This window comes from Schistocerca piceifrons, chromosome 6, assembly GCF_021461385.2.
Source record: "Schistocerca piceifrons isolate TAMUIC-IGC-003096 chromosome 6, iqSchPice1.1, whole genome shotgun sequence".
Taxonomy (NCBI): Eukaryota; Metazoa; Arthropoda; class Insecta; order Orthoptera; family Acrididae; genus Schistocerca; species Schistocerca piceifrons.
Genome location: NC_060143.1, coordinates 197,313,285 through 197,332,108, shown reverse-complemented (window position 1 = coordinate 197,332,108; position 18,824 = coordinate 197,313,285).

The following is an 18,824-nucleotide window of genomic DNA, read 5'->3' as shown; positions in this document are numbered from 1 at the left end:
CAGTCTGTGATGATCCTCCAACAAACCCGGCCAGCTTCATTCACAGTCTGTTCATGGACAGGTCCGAACATGATTTCTCCTTTCTGCCAACCTATGCAGGCTTCAGATGGGGCCATTATGCAGCACCGCTCAGTCGTGGAGCATATTTCATTTAATGTTCAAGCAGATCTGGCAGAAATTACAATAGAAACTTACTGGCCTTTGTATAACTCTAGCAGGGAAAGAGAAGGGTATATGTCTGACACACTTTGTGCTGCTGGACTAGAGAATGAGATGGTTGTAGGCATCTCTCTACCTGGATAAGCTACTGCAGTGACTGCATCCGAATAGCATTTGCTGATTATTTCATGAATTAAGGGTCTTGGAAATCTTTTAAACGTACATCACATCGGAAATAGGAATTAACATGCCACTGAGATGGTTGACTGGGATACACTTTTGCATGTACTGAATTTGTAAAGCACTTTGTCTACTACAGTACTTCACATATTATTGATCTCTCGTGGAAATAATCATTACTTTCCTTACTTTTTTCTGTTGGGGACATATCAGTGAAATTTGTTTCGAATTTCTGGTATGATGGACTACCACGCATTCCTCTTTGTGATCGAATTGCTGTAATCGTCGGGTTTCAGATGTCATATTGCTGGCCACGTTTCAATCTCAGTAACAAAATCTTCTGTGTTGATGTTTGGTTCTTGAATTGCCATATCCAACCACCAGTTTTACGACAGTGCACAACCAACTGCTTCCTCTTTAACAGCAGTGTTGGTCGATTCCAACAGTGGCTCATTGATATTTTAATCATAGGATACTACGTTTTTTCGTTTTGTGAAGTGGAAAATTTTCGATTTCTTAACATTTAGAGCAAGTTTGACAATCTCTGAACCACATTGAGATCTTGTTAAGTTCTGACTGAGTTTTTATGCAGCTTCTCTCAGATGGTACCTCATTATAGATAACTGCATCATTTGCAAAAATTCCTGATTTTACTACTAATATGGTCTGCTAGGTTATTAATACACCACATGAACAGCAAGGGTTCCTTCACATTTCCGTGGGGCACACACGCAGTTGCATCTACATCTGACTATGACTTTCCATCCAAGACAACATGCTGTGTCCTCCCTACCAAAAAGTCCTCAGTCCAGTCACAAATTTCACTTGATACCTATATTATCGTACTTATGTCAATATGCCTAGGTGCGGGACTGAATAAAATGGTTTTCGGAAATCAAGAAACACTGCATCTAAAAGTGAGTGTGAGTTGAGTTTCACATGATCGAGGTTTTCGGAAACCATGCTGGCTGGCATTGATAAGGTCATTCTGTTCAAGACACCTCATTATGTTTGAGCTCAGAATATGTTCTAATATTCTACAACAAATCAGTGTCAAGGACATTAGTCGGCAGTTTTGTGTATCATTTCTACTACCCTTCTTGTAGACGGGTGTGACCTGTGCCTTTCTCCAAGAAGTGGCCACGGTGTTTTGTTCGGCGGATGCACAATAGATTACAGTGAGAAGATGGGGTAACTCAGGCGCAAATTCAGTATAGAATTTGACAGGGAACTTTGTTCAATTTTAACCATTACAGCTGTTTCTCAACACCACTGACACTAATACTTATTTCATTCATCTTGTCAGTGGTACGAGGATTAAATTGTGGCAGTTCCTCTGGGTTTTCATTTGCAAAAGGAACATCTGAAAACGGTGTTAACCATTTCAGCTTTTGCTTTGCTAACCTCAATTTCAATCCCTGCCATATTACCTAGGGACAGGGCAATATCTTTGGTGCCATTAACAACCTTTACAAGTTAACACAATTTCTTCGGTTCCATTAAAGATCATTTGTAAATATTCTGCTACCATATTCAGTGAAGGCATTATACGTTGCTCTCTTGACAGCCAAACACGTTTCATTCAGCATCTCTCTATCTATAGCCCAACGCTTTGTTTTACACCTATTATGCAGTAATATGTTTCTTTAGGAGTTTATTTACAGTGACTATATACCTTGGAGGTCCTCTCCCATTATGGACTGTTCTACTGGGTATGTATACAGGGTGTTACAAAAAGGTACGGCCAAACTTTCAGGAAACATTCCTCACACACAAATACAGAAAAGATGTTATGTGGACATGTGTCCGGAAACGCTTAATTTCCATGTTAGAGCTCATTTTAGTTTCGTCAGTATGTACTGTACTTCCTCGATTCACCGCCAGTTGGCCCAATTGAAGGAAGGTAATGTTGACTTCGGTGCTTGTGTTAACATGCGACTCATTGCTCTACAGTACTAGCATCAAGCACATCAGTACGTAGCATCAACAGGTTAGTGTTCATCACGAACGTGGTTTTGCAGTCAGTGCAATGTTTACAAATGCGGAGTTGGCAGATGCCCATTTGATGTATGGATTAGCACGGGGCAATAGCCGTGGCGCGGTACGTTTGTATCGAGACAGATTTCCAGAACGAAGGTGTCCCGACAGGAAGACGTTCGAAGCAATTGATCGGCGTCTTAGGGAGCACGGAACATTTCAGCCTATGACTCGCGACGGGAAGACCTAGAACGACGAGGACACCTGCAATGGACGAGACAATTCTTCGTTCAGTTGACGATAACCCTAATGTCAGCGTCAGAGAAGTTACTGCTGTACAAGGTAACGTTGACCACGTCACTGTATTGAGAGTGCTACGGGAGAAGCAGTTGTTTCCGTACCATGTACAGTGTGTGCAGGCACTATCAGCAGCTGATTGGCCTCCAACGGTACACTTCTGCGAATGGTTCATCCAACAATGTGTCAATCCTCATTTCAGTGCAAATGAGGCTTCATTCCAACGTGATCAAATTGTAAATTTTCACAATCAACATGTGTGGGCTGACGAGAATCCGCACGCAATTGTGCAATCACGTCATCAACACAGATTTTCTGTGAACGTTTGGGCAGACATTGTTGGTGATGTCTTGATTGGGCCCCATGTTCTTCCACCTACGCTCAATGGAGCACGTTATCATGATTTCATACGGGATATTCTACCTGTGCTGCTAGAACATGTGCCTTTACAAGCATGACACAACATATGGTTCATGCACGATGGAGCTCCTGCACATTTCAGTCGAAGTGTTCGTATGCCTCTCAACAACAGATTCGGTGACCGATGGATTGGTAGAGGCGGACCAATTCCATGGCCTCCACGCTCTCCTGACCTCAACCCTCTTGACTTTCATTTATGGGGGCATTTGAAAGCTCTTGTCTACGCAACCCCAGTACCAAATGTAGAGACTCTTCGTGCTCGTATTGTGGACGGCTGTGATACAATACGCCATTCTCCAGGGCTGCATCAGCGCATCAGGGATTCCATGCGACGGAGGGTGGATGCATGTATCCTCGCTAACGGAGGACATTTTGAACATTTCCTGTAACAAAGTGTTTGAAGTCACGCTGGTACGTTCTGTTGCTGTGTGTTTCCATTCCATGATTAATGTGATTTGAAGAGAAGTAATAAAATGAGCTCTAACATGGAAAGCAAGCGTTTCCGGACATATGTCCACATAACATATCTTCTTTCTTTGTGTGTGAGGAATGTTTCCTGAAAGTTTGGCAGTACCTTTTTGTAACACCCTGTATAACCAGTGCATGGTCAACTATCTTTTAAACTTGAGCCAGAATTGCTCTACATGCCCCTGCCCTGTGGTGAAAGTTTTAAGTTCCTTATTGAGATATGACACTATTTACTTTTTATCTAGGTTACTGAACATATATATCTTCCTGGTTGTTTCAGCTGTCGTTTGTACTTTGGTAATCATTGTCGCCACAACCGTGTCATGGTCACTGATACCAGTTTCGATGTGGATGTCCTCAAAGAGCCCAGGTCCATTTGTTGCCATTAGATCCAATATGTTGCCATCATGAATGGGTTTCCTAACTATCTTTTCTATATAGTTTTCAGAGAAGGCATTTAATACTCTTTCACAGGATGTCTTATAACGCCCACAACTAACAAAACTGTAATTTTCCCAATTAATTGTTGGATGATTAAGGTCTCCACCAATGATTACAATATGACTATGCAACTTACGTACTGGTGAACTGAGGTTTTCTCTGAAGTTTTCGGTTACATCAGGAGAGGCGTCAGATGGGCGATACAAGGATCCAATTATCATTTTATGCCCACCCCTGATACTGAGTCTTGCCCAAAGAATCTCACATGCAGCTTGAATTTCTATTTTTGTGGATTTGAGTTTTTTTTTTTTTTGTCTACTGTAACAAATACACCACCTCCATTTTCCATTTGCCTACCCTTTCGATATACACTTAAATTTTCTCCAAAAATCTCATTGCTATCAATTTCAGGTTTCAACCAGCTTTCTGTACCTGTTATTATGTGACTTTCACTGCTTATTACGAGCGTTGCTTCGGCAGTTTACCATTAGGATTTTAATACTGTAACCTGTTAGAGGCATTTCTTTCGATCTTACACTGATACTTCTGGGTTTCCTGCAGCTATCGTGATATATTTTGGATAGAGAGTCGCATAATCTAAAAAACCTTGCCTGCACTCCACACACAGTCAGCTATCTGAGTAGCAGCGTCTGATGTGTAGTGTACACCTGAGCTATTTAGGCGGACCCTACAGTTCTCAATCGTATGGTGCAAGTTCAGGAAGTCCGAGCCTAGATTGTCACAGAACTTTCGAAGTCTCTGGTTCAGTTCTTCCACTCGACTCAGAACCAAAGGGCCATGATCACTTCTGGGTACAATGCAGCAAATTGTGAGCTCCGTTGGAACTTCACACGTAAGGCTGGTCTCCTCAACCTCCTCTGTCAGTCGCTGGAATGACCCAAGAATGACTTCGGACTCCAGATGGCAGGCATCGTTTGTTCCAACATGCGCCACAATCAGCATTGGCTGCAAACTGTTCTCTCATGGGCCGAACCGCACAATAAACCTAGGTTCGGTGTGGGGCGGCGGTGGTGTGGGTGGACTGCTGTGGCCTGTTGTGTGTTTGTGAACCACTGAAGGCTACGGCGAGACGAAGCCTCTCCGTCGTTTTTAGGTCCCCAGTTTAATACACAATACACAAACACGGTTGTATTTATGATGAATAAACAATTCAGGTTTAAGCGTATCCACTATGTTGCCTAACTTGAGTGTTATAAACAACTTCAGCTACATTAGTTTATTGAAATTTCAATTTACAGCTTCGCAAAGAGAATATAAAATTATAAACTTTAAAAAAGGGAACTGTTTTGCAGCAGGTCGCTAGACTACATGTGACGAGCCAGAATCAGGTAAATCTGATCGTACATTTACTTTCCCATCCCAAGAGAACATGTATCAAAACTGGGAGGCAACTGGCAACCAACAAACTAACCGAAGCCTGCATCTGTACTGGCTCTCCGCTGCGAGAAGGTATTACTGACCATTGTGGCCTGCACAAAGAATGCAACAATTCACCAAAGATAGCATCGCATAAACTCTGCAGTGGGGGTCTGCTGCAGCGCCTGCACAAAACGCAATCGCGGATTCGTGCAGTGAAATCCTACAGATGCACATCATCCTGTTTCAAGGCCACATGGGGACTGTCGACGTCTAGAGGGGTAGTCAACGATGACAGAAAGTTATGGGAGAGGACGAGCTAATCTCAGATAATGCGATAACTTTGGTGACAACAGAGGCCAGCGTCATTGATTGGCGAACGGTTTACCAGAGCGGCTGGATCAAAGAGAAAGGTTTTACCGGGAAGAGACGACAAAACGAGAGTTTCTGAGGAGACCCGTTCACAAACTGACAATGCGAACGGGTCAAAAAAATCAAATGGCTCTGAGCACCATGGGACTTAACATCTGAGATCATCAGTCCCCTAGAACTTAAAAACTACTTAAACCTAACTAATCTAAGGACATCACATACATCCATGCCCGAGGCAGGATTCGAACCTGCGACCGTAGCGGTCGCGCGGTTCCAGATTGAAGCGCCTAGAACCTTCGGCAACCGCGGCCGGCCAACGGGTCAAAGCTACTCATAAATACTATACGATGTTCACACGAAGAAGACTTACACGTTTGGGATAACTTAATTCAGGCAGAAGAACAAATCACGAAAGACTTCTTGATGCCAATCTTAAAAGCTGAGATCTATACTATAATAGATAGTGTGTGGAGATTAGAGGGACAGCATCCACACTATAACCTATTACAGAAGAGGCTTTAAGTTTTATTTGTGAGTCCATGAGTTCGAATACGTCGTCGCCGTCGTAGATAAATTTGGCACGAATTTCGTTTTAGCTGTTTCGGGAGCTGAGAGCAAAGACCGATTTTGATTTAGGGTGTCTAATTTTGAAAGTCGCCGTTAGTTTGCCGATAAAAGGCTTGAAAGATAAACGAGAGGAAGACACCGAGTGCACTGTTTTGTGGACTTGTTAAGTACGGAAGAATTCGTAAATTGTGGACCTGATTAGTGACGATATACATGAATCTCTCTGGCTTAAGAGAAATGCAGTGACGACAGCTGGATTTGCTTGAAGCAAAATACAGTGATGACATCCGAACACAAATTCATGAGAAGATCACGAAACGTAAGAAACTATTGCAAGCACGAAAGCAAAAACTCGCAGAAGTATTGAGGTGTAACTAGACAGTCATTTCAAAGAAAGCATGAAGAATGCGTGATGCACCGGTCATTTTGAAGTGCCTGAAGAAGAGCCATTTCACCCCAGGTCTTCCTCGATACCATCTGCTACAAGTTCTGACATGGAAGCTGAACTACCACATATGCTACAGCAAGAAATCATTGACCGATCTAGTAGCAGCTATTGCTCATAGTTAACAGTGAAAGATGGAGTGGTGACAGCGGTCATCGACATGAGAGCGACAAATCGTTAAATTTTGCGTCGAAGATATCAGAATCGACATCTGGAACAGTTCGCTCATTTCATATGCTGCAGCAACTGTTCCAGATGTCGATTCTGATCTCTCTCTCTCTCTCTCTCTCTCTCTCTCTCTCTATATATATATATATATATATATATATATATATATATATATATATATATATACAGGGTGTTTCAAAAATGACCGGTATATTTGAAACGGCAATAAAAACTAAACGAGCAGCTATAGAAATACACCGTTTGTTGTAATATGCTTGGGACAACAGTACATTTTCAGGCAGACAAACTTTGGAAATTACAGTAGTTACAATTTTCAACAACAGATGGCGCTGCAAGTGATGTGAAAGATATAGAAGACAACGCAGTCTGTGGGTGCGCCATTCTGTACGTCGTCTTTCTGCTGTAAGCGTGTGCTGCTCACAACGTGGAAGTGTGCTGTAGACAACATGGTTTATTCCTTAGAACAGAGGATTTTTCTGGTGTTGGAATTCCACCGCCTAGAACACAGTGTTGTTGCAACAAGACGAAGTTTTCAACGGAGGTTTAATGTAACCAAAGGACCGAAAAGCGATACAATAAAGGATCTGTTTGAAAAATTTCAACGGACTGGGAACGTGACGGATGAACGAGCTGGAAAGGTAGGGCGACTGCGTACGGCAACCACAGAGGGCAACGCGCAGCTAGTGCAGCAGGTGATCCAGCAGCGGCCTCGGGTTTCCGTTCGCCGTGTTGCAGCTGCGGTCCAAATGACGCCAACGTCCACGTATCGTCTCATGCGCCAGAGTTTACACCTCTATCCATACAAAATTCAAACGCGGCAACCCCTCAGCGCCGCTACCATTGCTGCATGAGAGACATTCGCTAACGATATAGTGCACAGGATTGATGACGGCGATATGCATGTGGGCAGCATTTGGTTTACTGACGAAGCTTATTTTTACCTATACGGCTTCGTCAATAAACAGAACTGGCGCATATGGGGAACCGAAAAGCCCCATGTTGCAGTCCCAACGTCCCTGCATCCTCAAAAAGTACTGGTCTGGGCCGCCATTTCTTCCAAAGGAATCATTGGCCCATTTTTCAGATCCGAAACGATTACTGCATCACGCTATCTGGACATTCTTCCTGAATTTGTGGCGGTACAAACTGCCTTAGACGACACTGCGAACACCTCGTGGTTTATGCAAGATGGTGCCCGGCCACATCGCACGGCCGACGTCTTTAATTTCCTGAATGAATATTTCGATGATCGTGTGATTGCTTTGGGCTATCCGAAACATACAGACATGAACCCCTGTGACTTCTTTCTGTGGGGACACTTGAAAGACCAGGTGTACCGCCAGAATCCAGAAACAATTGAACAGCTGAAGCAGTACATCTCATCTGCATGTGAAGCCATTCCGCAAGACACGTTGTCAAAGGTTTCGGGTAATTTAATTCAGAGACTACGCCATATTATTGCTACGCATGGTGGATATGTGGAAAATATCGTACTATAGAGTTTCCCAGACCGCAGTGCCATCTGTTGTTGAAAATTGTAACTACTGTAATTTCGAAAGTTTGTCTGCCTGAAAATGTACTGTTGTCCCAAGCATATTGCAACAAACGGTGTATTTCTATCGCTGCTTGTTTAGTTTTTATTGCCGTTTCAAATATACCGGTCATTTTTGAAATACCCTGTGTATATATATATATATATATATATATATATATATATATATATATATATATAGAGAGAGAGAGAGAGAGAGAGAGAGAGAGAGAGAGAGCTAGATTCTGATCCCTCTCTCTCTCTCTCTCTATATATATATATATATATCAAGATCTTACTGATAGTTATTGGCAATGGGAATTAGCACCAGGGGTGAGAAAGTATACAGCTTTTGTCTATAGAGAAAGGTGCTGCAGCTTAAAGTAATACCTTTTGGCTTGTCTGCATCAGCAGCCACTCTCAATGTGTGTATTGGATGAGGTGCAGATGATGATATTTACATAATACAGGATGAGCATAAAGACTTCCCTGACCACAAAAATTTATTTCCAAAGAACTGTACTAAATACAGCTATGCAGTTTGATGCAGATGATGGCTTGACTCACAAAGATTTTATGGATACACTTCCACGTGTGCTCTGCTTGTTTCCCATAGAATGTCTCTGTGATATTCAAGTTCCCTCCAAATCTGCCAAGATCTCTTCTGTCGCAAAATCCACGACATCTCACTTTCGTGCCATAACAGTCTGTGCATCAGGAACTGGTGAACTGAACGCTTTATCCTCAGTATAATTCCCACAAAAAAGTGAAGAGGGATTATATCTAGTGAACATGGTGGCCATGATGCTGGACGATCTCTTCCTATCCATCTGTCTGGAAATGTTTGATGCAAGAACTGGTGAACAAATAACTGCCAGTGTGGCAGTGCACTATCTTGTTGAACCACAATCCATGGTTGAAATTTCTGTAACGGAGTTGCAACGTGAAGTTCCGATATATCTAGTTAAAGTGTTTCCAGAAAGGTAGTCTCACTGAAAAAGAATGGTCCAATAATTGTGCTGTGCATGAAGACACACCATACATTCACTTTCGGGCTGCTCCTTATCTGCCATACCACAATGTGTGGGATCTCTGAGCCTCAGATCCGGACATTATGTCTGGTTGGTTGATTTGGAGGAAGGGACCAAACAGTGAAGTCGTCGATCCCATTGGATTAGGGAATGATGGGATTGGAAGTCGGTTTTGCCCTTTCAAAGGAACCATCCCAGCACTTGCCTGAAGAGATTTAAGGAAATCATGGAAAACCTAAATCAGGATGGCCAGATGCGGATTTGAACCGTCGTCCTCCCGAATGCGAGTCCAGAGTGCTAATCACTGCGCCATCTCGCTCGGTGGAAATTATGCCTGTCTACTTTCCCAGAGTCGTGAACAGTCGCTTCATCCCAAAACAGACTTCACGAAGATGATAACTGTCATTCGTTCTTGAATGTTCCCGGCGAATTCAGCATGTCTGAACCTATCATCTGGCTACAAAGCTTGTGGAGACTGAACTTTGTCAAGCATGGAAATGTAGCAATTTGCGTAAAATTTTCACCACATTGCTCCAGAGTATGCCTGTTTTTCTGGAAATACGGTGCGTCGTTTTCCGTGGACTGTGGTGAAATGCTGTGCACACGGTATCAACAGCGTCGCCATTCACTCCATATGTATGCAACTAAAAGAAGACAAGAACATCTTCCCCAGATTTACCAGAAAATAGTGCTATCATCAAGGAATGTGTAGAGTCACTCTAGAAGTTGACTGTTACCTTCTTTCACCCTTTAAACGATCTATTTCCCTATACAAAGTTTCACTATCAGCTTGAACTTTAGCTGCCTCATCCAGCAAATGATGAATTGTCACCTGGGTTGTCACTCTCGTACTGACGGGCATTTTGCTTACTAATGCCACCAAAAGAGTACAACGTACCCACTGGAAAAGCGGAAGGGAAAAAACGCAACCAGACTGGCCCAAAAGAACTTAAAAGTCGACACTTAATTGAATTCTTGCGCTGACTGATACTGATGCTGCATCCTTTTCGTTTCTGCCAGCCATTGGTCCATCATTACAGCCTCCCACTGTTCATCTGACACCAATGTAATGGGAGCCAATAGGAAGATGTGAGCAATGGGCTGCCTGCCAGAGATGAATGGAAATGCTCGTGATTTAGTAACCATCTTGTTGCTAAAATCCTTTATTAACAATGATAGACAAAGGTAGAGCAATATGTCTTCAGTGACACATAGCAGGAGGCAGACGATAGCCCTCAGACCTGAGTGCACTGGCACAGATGAATCGAAAGATGTGTTCTTCGAGGATAGCAGAGCAGAGCTTCTGTAACCTCTGCATCGTGGCTAGCAGCTGCTGACTACATCAGTATGGCAGGGTGGTGGAGCGGCTACTGGTGACCTTAGATAGACAAGCTCACCCAGTGGGACTGCCCCACGCATTGTATATGGACTCCACAGGATGGGGAATGGCAGTGCCGAGTTGGTTCGATCTCACTGTGTGATTCGGAACAAGTGACAGTGGCTGCCAGGAGCCCAGAAGATCAGTCAGTGGTCGGTGGTTCTCGCCCAAGAGATGGTGATGACGGCTGCATCGGAAGTATGGCACTGATCAACATAGACTAGAGTCATACTACCCCCCTGTTGTTCGAATGATAATGGGCTGGTCCTGGGGGGTTTAAATACTACTGTCTCGCACTGACTGCAAAAGAAGCCAGATTTTGTCATATCGAAACGTCTCGAAATGGGCAAGTGTCCTTGGTGTTCGTGTTGTCACTCTAAAGTAGGTGGACACGAAAGTAGCCCAACAGTGAAAGTTATTGCATTAACAGGTCTCCCCTTCTGTGGCTGCTGATGGTGACAGTAGCCTGGTTACAGCTCCCGACTGTGGCGGAAGTTCGTACCATTACTAAAGGATGTAATATATGTATGGCTGCCAGTTTATTAATTGCTTGAAAGGGTGCTGCGTGGCCTAGCTTGTCTGCATTCGTAAACGTTTGCTCCTGCAAGTGAATGCCCTCTCTCCGCCGTTATAAAGTTTAACTGTTAGTGGGCAATTGTCTAATAGCATCTTAGAAATTTTATTATTTCGAGCAAATGTATCTGCTGTTGGCACTGAATTATCACATTTACAATTATAAAGGTACTCCTCAAGCCATCCTTCCTTTTCTGTTCCATTCACAAATAGAGCAAGGGAAAAACTAGTGCCTGTATGCCCCAGTATGAGCCCGAATTTCTCATATTTTAGCGGTTCTTAAGTCGAATGTATGTTGGCGACAGTAGAATTCTTCTGCAGTTAACTTCAAATGCCGGTTCTCTGAATTTTATCAATAGTGTTCCTCAAAAAGAACGGCTTCTTTCCTCCAGAGATTCCCATTCCAGTTCCCAGGGAATCTCCTTAACATTACTTACTTGTTCGGAGCTACTGATAACAAATCTAGCAGCGCACCTCTGAATGGCATTGATGTCTTTCTTTAATCCGACCTGGTACAGGTCTCAAACACTCGAGCAGTATTCAAGAATAAGTCGCACCAGCGCCCTATGTGCGACCTTCTTTACAAATGAACCACTCTTTCCTAAAATTCTCCCAATAAACCGAAACCATTAGCCTACCCTACCACAATCCTCACATGCTCGTTCCATCTCATATCGCTTTGCAACGTTGCGTCCTGATATTTAAACGACGTGATTATGTCAAGTAGGACACCATTAATGCTGTATCCGAACATTACGGGTGTTATTTTCCTCCTCATCCACATTAACTTACATTTTTCTACATTAAGAGCCAGCTGCCACTCATCACACCGACTAGAAATTTTACTAGGTCACCTTCTAACAACTTACAGTCACTTACGTTCGACACCTTCTTGTACACCACAGCATCTCCAGCGGACAACGGCACATTGCTGCCGACCCTGTCTGCCAGATAATTTATGTATACAGAAAACAGCAATGGCCCTATCACACTTCCTTGGGGAACTCCTGATGTTACCCTGTCTCCGATGAACACTCGCCGTCGATGACAACATAATGGGTTCTATCACTTAAGAAGTTTTCGAACCAGTCACGTATCTGGGAGTTTATTCCGTATGCACATACCTTCGTTAACAGTCTGCAGTGGTGTTCCGTGTCGAATACTTTTCGGAAATCTAGAAATATGGAGGAGGAGGAGATTAGTGTTTAACGTCCCGTCGACAACGAGGTCATTAGAGACGGAGCGCAAGCTCGGGTGAGGGAAGGATGGGGAAAGAAATCGGCCGTGCCCTTTCAAAGGAACCATCCCGGCATTTGCCTGAAGCGATTTAGGGAAATCACGGAAAACCTAAATCAGGATGGCCGGAGACGGGATTGAACCGTCGTCCTCCCGAATGCGAGTCCAGTGTGCTAACCACTGCGCCACCTCGCTCGGTGTATAAATATGGAATCAGCCTGTTGCCTTTCATCCATACTTCGCAGTATATCACGTGAGAAAAGTGAGAGGTGAGTTTTGCACGAGCGATACTTTCTAAAACCGTGACGAATCTTAGACAAGCTTCTCGATCTCAAGAAAATTTATTATATTCGAACTAAGAATATGTTCAATGATTCTGAAGCACACCGAAGTTAGGGATACTTGTGTACAATTCTGTAGGTCCGTTCTCTTACCCTTCTTATATACTGGAGTCACCTGCGCCTTTTCCCAGTCGCTTGGGACTTTGCGCTGGGCGAGAGATTCGCGATAAATGCGAGCTAGATACGGGGGGCCAAATGCCGTAGTGTACTCTTTGTAAAAGCGAATTGGGATTCCATCCGGACCTGGTCGCTTATTTACTTTCAAATATTTCGGTTGTTTCTCTACGCTATGGGTGCTTATTACTATGTCGTCCTTACGGGAGTCTGTTCAATGGTCGAATGATGGCATGTTTGTACCATTATGAACCTGCATGAACTGTTTCTTGAACGCGAAATTTAAAACCACGGCTTTCGTTTTGCAGAAAGAAATATCCACTTAGCTGCGGATAGTATCACTTTACTGAGAGTTTTAAAACATCACAAATGGGCTGGACTCCGGATCCCATATTATTCTGACATTAATACATTTACTGTGGGTAGCATTTAAACTTAAAGATTCACAGAAAACTGATTTTTCGCCCTCTTGTGATGGTAACTTGATCTCATCACTCGGAAAATGAAATGACAATAATGATTTAAACCTCTCTCTCTCTCTCTCTCTCTCTCTCTCTCTCACACACACACACACACACTCACACACACACACCACACACCCTCGATACCTGTTATTATCGGCAATATTTCCATGATGCAGGTTTTTGCTGCTGCTGCTTCGGTGTGGAACACTTCATAGCAGTGTTAAGCCTTTGACATTTCGTTTTTAACAGAACACGTTCTTTAAATATTATTTTTGCCTCGCATAGTGGGTAACCTCATGCCGACAAAACGTGTGTGCTAAATTCAGCCCAGCTGGTAGGTGGGGTCTATTTTTTTGTGTATGAATCTATGGAGAAAGATTATAACCTACTTTTCCACTTAAGAATCTATTCCTACCTTACTGACTGTGACACAACTCCCACATATTTCTATCTCCCTTGATGGGCGTGTTTTCTCTCCACAGGTGGTTGTTTGTCTAAGAGAAAAACTCTAACTGTTTGGTTATCTGCTTTGAGTTTCTTTATTTGCTCAGTCACTTTACAAATCTCTTTTTACAGGTATCATAAATGTTCTATTAGATTATAAAATGGTTCAAATGGCTCTAAGCACCATGGGACTTAACATCTGAGGTCATCAGTCCCCTAGACTTATAACTACTTAAACCTAACTAACCTAAGGACATCACACACATCCATGCCCGAGGCAGGATTCGAACCTGCGACCGTAGCAGCAGTGCGGTTCCGGACTGAAGCGCCTAGAACCGCTCGGCCACATCGGCCGGCTCTATTAGATTATATCAGAGATCTGGATCAATAAATTCTTTCTTTAATGTTTTGGTAAGTTTAATAGTTAAACTGATATCTAAAAGTTTCGACCTTCAAAGTTAATTTTTTCAATAAATTTGTTTATTGAGGAAGGTAGAGGGATTGCTTGGGCTGACTGCGCAGCACACTGTCGTACTACGAAACTTATCCATTTTGTGTGTGTAGAATGAGTTGAAGCTCTATATGTAGATAAAAAACTTTTGGAAACTTGTTGAACTCTTCTCGTCTCGATATGTCACTAGATAATTGAAAGTATGTGCGTTCTGACGAGCTTGGCGCTGTCTCACTACAAATAGCATAACTTAAGTGCATTGCACTGGCAGAAAGTGGAAAGCAGTCTGCAGAAATAGCTCTTAGGAATGCACCCATGACACTTGCAGAGTACAGTCCCGTAGATATCGGCATGATCGCAATGTGCTCATGTGACTAGTAAGAGCATATGTGCTCTGAGGACATCTGATGCATGGCCGGCAGTGTGAACTGCCCGGTGTCATCTGCTTCCGTTTGGGTAGCCGGGTAGCCTGTGTCAGTTACAAAGATGACCTTGGAGTGGCCGACTGTCACGGCATGACTCTGCAGGAATCAAGCAGGCAGCCAGCGGTTGTCGGCCTGCTGCTCGAGTCATCAAGGTGGCATAGTGCTCACACACTCGGTGGTAACCGTTTAAACATCTTCAGCTCTCACAAAAGGCTGAACTGATGGTGGCTAGGAACTCTGAAGTGTGAAAAACTGTTCATATATTAAACATGTTAGGTACCATTAAATCAGTTGAAATTATAAATAGCAGTGCCATTTTAACTTATCGCAAGTGGATTTCACACCATTTTAACTTGTCACATGTGGGTTTCTTAAATTTACCACAAACACAAGTAGAATTTTGCATGTTTTATATTTCCCACCATTTCTCGTTCCATGATCTTGGATTGTGATATTGGAGGAGGGGAAAGTGGAGGGGGTGACTGAGGGAGCAAAACTGACAACATGACATTACGTCATACGGAAAGTAGGCCACAGTAATCTGGCAACAATACAAGCTGTAATTGTACTGTCCAGAACACCCTACTCACAACTGTGTTACTCTTTGGGTCACAGTGTGGGAACCATTAGATATGACTGGAGCTCACAGATGGTAATGATTGAGGGGACCCAGGGGGGCACAATGGTAAATCACAGACGATCTACATCCTATTGTGTTACCTCTTGTGTGACAGATCTGTGGAGCCATTTTTCAACAGATCAATGCTCATCGACACAGGCGCTTGTCCCTGTGAACTGACTGTGCCTCATGACCAGCAAGATCCCCAGATCTCTCCCGAGCTGAACATGTGTGCGCCCAGCTGGAACGTTAAGTCTGTCTCAGAGCTAGTATCCAGGATATCGAGGACCAGTTACAACAACTGTGCACACGCTTACCTCGGGAGAGGAGTCAACAGACTTATGAGACACTTACCAACAGAATCGGTGTAATCTAGGCCAGAGGGGGTATAATTTCATACTGATAAGACTGTTAATAGTGACAGGTTCTTTGAAAATTTCGCCCGATTTTGTAATCAACACTACATCACATTCCCTCTTACCAAGTGGAATGTCATGTCGTTTCTTCCTACCTTTCTGATTGTTTCACTTATTTGTCAGGAAATGTATGCTTTAGGCAACAGCTAAAATTAAGGCAGGGGTTACAGGCAGAGTGCTACTACTAATAGAATAATGGAAACTATGTTGAGATTTCGAGATTGCCATCTATTGTTTACTGTTTACATCATACCACAGACATCAAAGAATTGCATGGTGTAGATCCAGAGTTAACTGGGACTTTCAGTGGTTTGATGTGGTTGTCAACTGATGCCTATGTGTCTGTAGATTGGTCAACGGAGGCAGCGATGCTCGAGATCTGTACCTATCCAACTCATAAAATCATTATGTGGGGAGCTACTGAAAATAACAGGACTGATTTTCTCATTGTTGAAGGAAGGCCAATTGCTGCCAGATCGTGCCAAGAGTAGAAAATCCTTTTGTCATACCTTTCACAATCAGGTGTAACGTAGCAAATTATCAGGAGTTGTCACATTGCACTGAAAGGATAGCTTGGCGTGGAGCCGGGAAGAGAGCAGATTTTGGTTCTCAGGCTCGCACAGCTGCGTGCAATACGTTACATATACTCTCTATGAATCCGAAAAAGTATTATTAAATATTAATCGATATTTTTCATACCAATTATACTAAACTCTATAGATAATACAACCATACTGTTAAAATTTCAAATCAATAACTTCATTAATTTCGGAGATATAAATGTTTACCTAAAACACACAATAATCCTGCTGGTAAACCGAGTGAGGGACTCAAGGGTATTCGTCTATAGTATCTATTGCAACTACAAATAGGAGGATGGGATTATACACTGAAGTGTCAAAGAAACTGATACACTTGCGTAATATCGTGTAGGGCGCCCGCGAGCACGCAGAACTGCCGCAACACAAAGTGGCGTGGACTCGACTAAAGTCTGAAGTAGTGCTGGAGGGTATTGACACCTTGAATCCTGCAGGGCTGACGATAAATTTGTAAGAGTACTAAGGGGTGCAGAACTCTTCTGAACAGCAGGTTGCGAGGCATCCCAGATACGCTCAGCAATGGTCATGTCTGGGGAGTCTGGTGGCCAGCGGAAGTGTTTAAACGCAGAATAGTGTTCCTGGAGTCACTCTATAGCAATTCCGGACGAGTGGGGTTTTGTCCTGCTGGAATTGCCCAAGTCTGTCGGAATGCACAATGTACATGAATGAATGCTTACGTACATGTCTGTCACCTGTCAGAGTCGTATTTAGACGTATCAGAGACAGCATATCACTCCAACTGCACATGCCCCATATCATTACAGAGCCTCTACCAGCTTGAACAATCCCCGGCAGGATCCATGGATTCCTGACGTTGTCTCCTTACCCGTACACGTTCATCCCCTCAATAAAATCTGAAACGAGATTCGTCCGATCAGGCAACATGTTTCCAGTCTTCAAAGTCCAATGTTGGTGTTGGCGGGCCCAGGTGAGGCGTAAAACTTTGTCTCGAGCAGTCATCAAACCCATATCGAAGATGTTTCGTTGAATGGTTCGCACGCTGACACTTGTTGATGGCCCATCACTGAAATCTGCTGCAATGTGCGGAAGGGTTTCATTTCTGTCACGTTGAACGATTCTCTTCAGTCGTCGTAGCTGCCGCTCTTGCAAGATACACTACTAGCCATTAAAATTACTACACCACGAAGATGACATGCTACAGACGCGAAATTTAACCGACAGGAAGAAGATGCTGTGATATGCAAATGATTAGCTTTTCAGAGCATTCACACAAGGTTGGCACCTTTGGTGACACCTACATCGTGCTGACATGAGGAAAGTTTCCAACCGATTTCTCATACACGAACAGCAGTTGACCGGCGTTGCCTGGTGAAACGTTGTTGTGATACCTCGTGTAAGGAGGAGAAATGCGTACCATCACGTTTCCGACTTTGATAAAAGTCAGATTGTAGCCTGTCGCGATTGCGGTTTATCGTATCGCGACATTGCTGCTCGCGTTGGTCGAGATCCAATGACTGTTAGTATAATATGGAATTGGTGGGTTCAGGAGGGTAATACGGAACGCCGTGCTGGATCCCAACGGCCTCGTATCACTAGCAGTCGAGATGACAGGCATCTTATCCGCATGGCTGTAACGGATCGTGCAGCCATGACTCGATCCCTGAGTCAACAGATGAGGACGTTTGCAAGACACCAACCATCTGCACGAACAGTTCGACGACGTTTGCAGCAGCATGGACTATCAGCTCGGAGACCATGGCTGCGGTTACCCTTGATGCCGCATCACAGACAGGAGGCCTGCGATGGTGTACTCAACGACGAACCTGGGTGCACGAATGGCAAAACACAATGTTTTCGGATGAATCAGGTTCTGTTTACTGTATCATGATGGTTGCATCCGTGTTTGATGACATGGTGGTGAACGCACGTTGGAAGCGTGTATTCGTCATCGCCATACTGGCGTATCACCCGGCGTGATGGTATGGGGTACCATTGGTTACACGTCTCGGTCACCTGTTCTTCGCATTGACGGCACGTTGCATTTCAGATGTGTTACGACCCGTGGCTCTACCCTTCATTCGATCCCTGCGAAACCCTACATTTCAGCAGGATAATGCACGACCGCATTTTGAAGGTTCAGTACGGGCCTTTCTGGATACAGAAAATGTTCAGCTGCTGTCCTGGCCAGCACATTCTCCAGATCTCTCACCAATTGAAAACGTCTGATCAATGGTGGCCGAGCAACTGGCTCGTCACAATACGCCAGTCACTACTCTTGACGAACTGTGGTATCGTGTTGAAGCTGCATGGGCAACTGTACCTGTACACGCCATCCAAGCTCTGTTTGAC